Source organism: Coenobita brevimanus, chromosome 12, assembly GCF_032717465.1.
Source record: "Coenobita brevimanus isolate Jiangsu-jjx chromosome 12, ASM3271746v2, whole genome shotgun sequence".
NCBI classification, from domain to species: domain Eukaryota; kingdom Metazoa; phylum Arthropoda; class Malacostraca; order Decapoda; family Coenobitidae; genus Coenobita; species Coenobita brevimanus.
The window spans coordinates 5,735,001-5,742,500 of NC_136965.1; positions in this window are offsets into that span (position 1 = coordinate 5,735,001).

A 7,500-nucleotide genomic window follows, 5' to 3' on the forward strand; every position below is an offset into this window, starting at 1 on the left:
CTCTGTCTCTTTCTCTGTCTGTCTGTCTGTCTGTCTCCCTCTCTCTCTCTCTCTGCGTCTGTCTGTCTGTCTCTGTCTCTGCCTCTGTCTCTGTCTGTCTGTCTGTCTGTCTGTCTCTCTCTCTCTCTCTCTCTCTCTCTCTCTCGCTTTCCTTCTGTCTGTCTGTCTCTGTCTCTGTCTGTCTGTCTGTCTCTATCTGTCTATCTGTCTGTCTGTCTCTATCTGTCTGTCTGTCTGTCTGTCTCTATCTGTCTGTCTGTCTGGCTCTATCTGTCTGTCTGTCTGTCTGTCTGTCTCTATCTGTCTGTCTGTCTGTCTGTCTGTCTGTCTCTCTCTCTAATCCTCTTAATCCCTTCACCTCAATGACGCTTGTAATCCTATTCTTGCTACCGTCGGGTGATTTTATGTTGCTTGGGAGGATGGAGAGTGAGAGACTGACAAGGAGAGTTTATGTGAGTGAGGTGGAAGGGGAGAGAGGAAGGGGGAGGCCAAGGATGAGATGGATGGATGGAGTGGAGAGGTATATGAGAGAGGGGGATGTGAGTTGGGAGCAGGGCAGTGAAATGGCGGGGGATAGGGCGACGTGGAGGCGATTTGTTTGTGGCCACCCCGTATGGGATTTAGGCGTCTGGCAATAGATAGATAGATAGAGACCTATAGAGATGTACAATTCTGACCTCTTTAGTTTAGTCTACCCAGAAAATAAAAAGAAAATGACGATATGGGCAGTGAATACTTACATCACTACTACTACTACTACTACTACTGCTACTACTACTACTAATACTGCTACTACTACTACTACTACTACTACTATTACTATACTACTACTACTACTACATCTACTACTACCACTATTATTACTATAAATAATAAAACAGTGATAACCTAAAATAATGATGATGATGATGATGATGATGATGGAGGCGGAGACACAGGTAGACAGACGAAATGATAGATAGACAGATTGATTGCTCAACAGACAGACATACACACAGACAGATAGATATTTCCTTGTGACTGACCTGAGCTGACGAGAAGAGGAAGTAGCAGCAACAGCAACAGCGCCGTCCTGTTGGTGAAGTGTAGCGCCATCTTGAAACACCCCTGGCAGCCTGAAATAAATCAATCAATAAAGAAATAGGTAGATAGATAGATAAATCAATAAATAGGTAGATAGATAAATAAAATAATACATAACTCATCATCATCATCATCATCAGGACCTCCTTTCCCACCTTAGGGCAGGGTGAGGAGTAGCAATGTCCAGACAGCCTAAATTTGCCGAATCCAATGGGCCACGCTTCCATTCGCTCACCATTCAAGCCCCCGGAATCCTGGCTCTATCTGAAACGCCATAAATACATTACATACATTAAATAAATACGCAAAATTAAGCAAAGTGTAAAAAAAAAATGGTGCACCGACTTCATATATTGTAAAAAAAAAACTATTATTTTTTTTCAGAGTGGTGTTATTCTTGATAGAGAGAGAGAGAGAGAGAGAGAGAGAGAGAGAGAGAGAGAGAGAGAGAGAGAGAGAGAGAGAGAGAGAGAGAGAGAGAGGAATTTATCGCTCTTATCTCGAGGTGAATGATTGGTGAAGAAAATGGATATCTGTGGATTTACACGAGCCATATCCAAAAAATAAATCGCTAAGGAAGAGGTGTTAGGATGCTACGGGCCTTTGTCTCATGGTCCCTGGTTCATCTGAAATGTGAACCCAGTGGACTGCAGACCGAACCTTCCTCCCCCTACAGCCAACCACTCTCCTTTTGGGGGATAGGCAGGGAGGTGAGGGACGTTTGTAGAGCCAGGCAGTGGAGCCGCTTGGTTATACGGGTGCCACCACGTGAAGGCCTTCCTCTTAGCACCTGTGAAGGGGTTAATGAAGGCTGGATCTAACCCACCCCAGTTCGAAAATCCCCTGATGAACTGAAAAAATCGTCTGGAGATGGAAAGAACAAAAAAAAATAACGCAGTCGAAGTGAAAGAGATGATATGCACACCTTGATAAAGAAGTGCGATTTTCACACTGATTTTCACACTGATTTTCACTCTGATTTTCACACTGATTTTCACACTGATTTTCACACTGATTTTCACACTGATTTTCACACTGATTTTCACACTGATTTTCACACTGATTTTCACTCTGATTTTCACACCGATTTTCACTCTGATTTTCACACTGATTTTCACACTGATTTTCACACTGATTTTCACACTGATTTTCACACTGATTTTCACTCTGATTTTCACACTGATTTTCACACTGATTTTGACACTTTTACTGATTTTCACTCTGATTTTCACACTGATTTTCACACTGATTTTCACACCGATTTTCACACTGATTTTGACACTTTTACTGATTTTCACACTGATTTTCACACCGATTTTCACACTGATTTTGACACTTTTACTGATTTTCGCTCTGATTTTCACACTGATTTTCACACTGATTTTCACACTGATTTTGACACTTTTACTAATTTTCGCTCTGATTTTCACACTGATTTTCTCTCTGATTTTAACACCTTTTCACTGATTTTCACTCTGCAACACTGATTTCGACTCTGATTTTCCCTTATTTCCACTTTGATTTTCAGTCTATTCTTTCACTGATTTTCACACTTTTTCACTCTGATTTCCCACCTGATTTTCTCACACTAATTTCACTCTTATTTTTTACTGATTTTCACCCTAGTTTTCACTCTACTCATTTCCTTGCTACCCTTCATGAAATTCTGTCTTTCACATATACACGCACACAAGCACAGAAGGAAGGTTTTCTCTCTCTCTCTCTCTCTCTCTCTCTCTCTCTCTCTCTCTCTCTCTATTAAAAAAAAAAAAAAAACTACAGTCCAAAAACCTCTCGCCAACTTCAGTCTCTCTCTCTCTCTCTCTCTCTCTCTCTCTCTCTCTCTCTCTCTCTCTCTCTCTCTCTCTCTCTTCTGAGGAAAATCGTGACGGCTTGATTGATTAATTTTACCTGCCTGAGTCTGTGATTACCTTGAAAGAGGGAAGGAAGGAAGGAAAGAGGGAAGGAAGGAAGGAAGGAGGGAAGGAAGGAAAGAGGGATGGAAGGAAAGTGATGAAAAGAAAGATGGAAGGAAGGAAAGTGATGGAAGGAAAGATGGAAGGAAGAAAAAAGTGATGGAAGGAAGGAAAGAGAGATGGAAAGAAGGAAAGATGGAAGGAAGGAAAGAGGGATGGAAGGAAGGAAAGAGGGAAGGAAGGAAAGAGTGACGGAAGGGAGGAAAAAAAGATGGAAGGAAGGAAAGAGGGAAAGAAGGAAAGACGGAAGGAAGGAAGGAAAGAGGGATGGAAGGAAGGAAAGAGAGATGGAAGGAAGGAAAGAGTGATGGAAGGAAGGAAAGAGGGATGGAAGGAAGGAAAGAGGGATGGAAGGAAGGAAAGAGGGATGGAAGGAAGGAAAGAGAGATGGAAGGAAGGAAAGAGAGAGGGAAGGAAGGAAAGAGGGATGGAAGGAAGGAAAGAGGGATGGAAGGAAGGAAAGAGGGATGGAAGGAAGGAAAGAGATGGAAGGAAGGAAAGATGGAAGGAGAAAAGAGTGATGGAAGGAAAGAGGGATGGAGGGAAGGAAAGAAGGAAGGAAGGAAAGAGAGATGGAAGGAAGGAAAGAGGGATGGAAGGAAGGAAAGAGGGATGGAAGGAAGGAAAGAGAGAAGGAAGGAAGGAAACAGAAATTGAAGGATGGGAAGAAGGAAGGAAGGAAAGAGGGATGGAAGGAAAGAAAGATGGAAGGAAGGAAAGATGTGGAAGGAAGGAAGAATGAGGAATTAAGGAAGGAAGGAATGGAGGGAGAAAGGAAGGAAGGAAAGAAGGAAGGACGGAAGGAAGGAAGGAAGGAAGAAAAGGTAGGAAGGAAAAAAAAAGTAAAGAACGAAAGGAAGCAGGGAAGAAAGGAAAGGTGGGAAGGAATAACGAAGAATAGAACGGAATGGAAGGAAGTAAGGAAGGAATGGAGAAGGGAAGGAAGGGGGAATAAACAAGAGGCAAGACAATCAAAGAAAACAAAACAACGAGGAAGACAAAGCAAGGAGACAGGGTAAACAAAGAGAAAATGGAGGAAGTGACAGAAAACGAGAATCAAAACAAGAAATGAAGAAAAAACGGAGAAAAACAAAACAAGATGGAAAGACAGAAGGCAAGACAACATAAAAACAACGCTAGTGATGACAACAGGAGAGAGAGAGAGAGAGAGAGAGAGGAGTGGAGGTAATGAGGAGAGGAAATGGAGGAAGATAAGATGACCGTGGAGGAGGACATATCACCCCTTCTCTCTCTCTCTCTCTCTCTCTCTCTCTCTCTCTCTCTCTCTCTCATGAAGCCTACGGAAGACCATGCACAGTTAAAGAATTAAAAAAAAAAAAAAAGCCTATTCCCTCTCTAATTTCATAATGCATCGTTTATTTTCCAACTACAGCTTCCAGACGATTTTATTAAGCCTAACCCTTCGTAATTAGAGGTTAAAAGCAGTCTCCAGAGCTCGTATTCTCGTGGGTTAAGGAGGCTCCCTAACACCTCTTCCTCAGCGATTTATTTCTGGATTTGGGTGATTAGTATTCTTCTGTAGGTTATTTATGCAGTGTGTGGTGATGGAAGGATTTAGGTGACGCGGAAGACGACAGTGAGGTGTAATAAACAAAATAAATCGCTTAGGAAAATACGATAAGGTCTCTCAATATTATGTCTACCTTTTCCAGACGAATTTGGATTTTAAAGAACCCTGTGCAGCTAATGGACTGGGTATAATTATTAAAATCTTTAGTACCACGAACGTCTAAAATTTTCACGCGTACTAACGCTTGACAATATGAAACTAAATAATAAGTTAATAAATAAATAAATTCATTTCAATAATAGCTAAAGGACTAAAGATGATTTCCATCCATATATAATCATACTCTGAGGATCTTCTTGGGTATTCTTAACTTAAAACTAATAAAAAGTCAAAATTAGTACCGATAAGCCAAGATACAGCATTAAAAAAATACAGTAAAGGTAATTTCAAGATGATTTTGTTACATACATGTTTCTCTAAAATAAGTCTTTAAGGTATTATTCATCAAGATGGAAATTAAAGGCATTTGAAAATTCCCGCCAATTACCTAAACTCTTACTACCAGTCCAAAGTGTCGTCAAAGAAGGATGCTGCAGCGCTTTAAACATCTAGATATACATGTTATAGCTTTAAAAGGTTACAGACTAAATATATTCTGTCCCGAGAGAAGCCAGGAACGTCAGAATTCAAGCCGGGTTGGTAAGGATGAAGGAAGACATGGGTGAAAATGTCGTCGTGGGGGATGATGGAAACGATCGAAGGTAAAGGTGAGCAGACAGTTCCAGATGCTATTTTTCTCGGACTTATTTTCTGTCCTTTCGCCGCTTCTTTCTTCGGGAGGCGACTGAAGATGTAAAAAATAATAGTAATAATAATAAAGGCACAGAAAAACACCATCAGGGACCATGTCGAATTTATACAGCGTTTTAGTAGCCTGCCAAAGTTTTATGTCAAGATGCAGTCTGTTTACACCTGTCTCTTCGCTCATACAATTTCCGTGTCCTTCGCAGTCAAACTAGAGTATAATAAATAAAAAATATAAAAAACAAAACTAGTTCTGATAATAATAAACTGTTACAGAGACGATTATTCTGAAATTTAGTTGAGAGAATAGAACGAAGCAGTCAAAATCCACAGGTAGCTAAGCCCCGCCCCCTCATTTCCTGTTACGTGGCAGCAGGGTTGCCAGGTCTACAGAAATTTCTGTATTTCTACAGATTTTTGGAAGGATCTACAGAAATACAGAATTTTGTGCTTAATCTACAGATATTTTGATATATTACAGAAATTCTCAAGAAATTTTACAAGCAATATGGAAAGGAATTCAATTTACAAATACCATAGAGAAATTTAGCAGTGGGCAAGAGGACAGTCCTGAAAGAAAGCGTATTGTATAAAGTCGTTAACCCTTGAAACGTAAAGGTTTCTATGAAATATTGTATTTTCTTTAATTTCAAATCATGTCGCTTAAGATATATTAGACTAGTACTTGCAGTATAACAATTAATATACTTATAAACTGCTTAATCTGTGAACTAATACGAAAATTTCAATATTAAATATATTCATTTTTCTACTATCGAATGCGCCGGTGTACTGCCATTTTTGTTTACATTCTGAGGGAGTCAGAAGCAGGTATGTTAGAGTTAGTTTCGGAAGTTTGGACATATTTGGAATATATTAGTGGTGTTAGCGACTGTTCCTACGGTTATCTAATATAACAAGGTTATAGTTATTTGGCCTAGAAAGTTATGAGCAAGACGAAAAGTGAGAAAGGGGCTCGCTCTTTTAGCCCTTGTTTTCAGTATAAGTTTTCACTTAGGTTCATGTCTAACTTGACCCATAGTAACTGTGTGTTAACCCGCATTTTATGAATTTGAAATATGAAAATTCATACCATATTCTTAATAAAACTATTAATCTTAGATTATTCGTATGGAATTAATCATTTTTTTTTCTTTTAAAGGCACATATAACTTCTAAGACATATTTGCATACCTTTTGTCAATATATGCGTGAAATTGTGATCTACAGAATTTTTTTCAAATCTCAAGAAATTTTATGGATGATTCTACAGATATTTTAGGGCCAGCACCTGGCAACACTGCGTGGCAGGAGAACGTCGCGAGTTACGGTGGGTATGTGTATGACCGATTTCCACCTTGTTTTTCGACTCCCTGGCTTGATTGCAACCCTTCCCTGGCCTTCTCGTATTGCGGAAAGTCTTGTATGGTGAGTAGAGTTATCCGTGGAGAGTTTAGTTAGCCTGGTTAGTTCTGATTTTAAGGTGACAAGTGGTGTAACAGGGATGGTTGTTTGAGGGTCGGTCTTTGTGGACGTCCGCCATTGTCACCAGGATCTTCGTATTTCCTTGTTTTCTTGAAACTTTTTGTACAATTTCGGGAGTTGTACTGTATTTATACCTTCCTCTGATGTTTTGTGCTTACGATGATGCAGGTATTGTACTGTAATTATGCCTCTCATAGATACATTTTGCCTTTGATGTGAGGGTTTGAGGTGGTGTATGAGACAGTGGTGGGTAGTGCGCATGCGTGAACAACCCAGGGCCCCTCGCACCTGCTCACGTGATGCTAATAGGGCTGGGTATATGGCCTTTGAACTTCCTCCATGTTTTCGACTTCCTGGCCCCATTTGCGATCTCTCCGTGGCCGTATCGTATTGCAGAAACATTGAATGGAGAGTACAGTAATGGTTTGACGGTTAATGTAGCGTAATACGGAGGTTAGGGGGATATTACTGATGCAAGAAAGGTGGGTAGTCGTTTGTGCAGTGGTCTTCGTTAGTCACTTCGATCTCAGTCTGGCTCGCCGACATGAGGCTTTGACATGTATTTGGAACTACGGCGTATTGATGCTTTTGTCTTTAAGTATATTCCAAGACATGTATCCT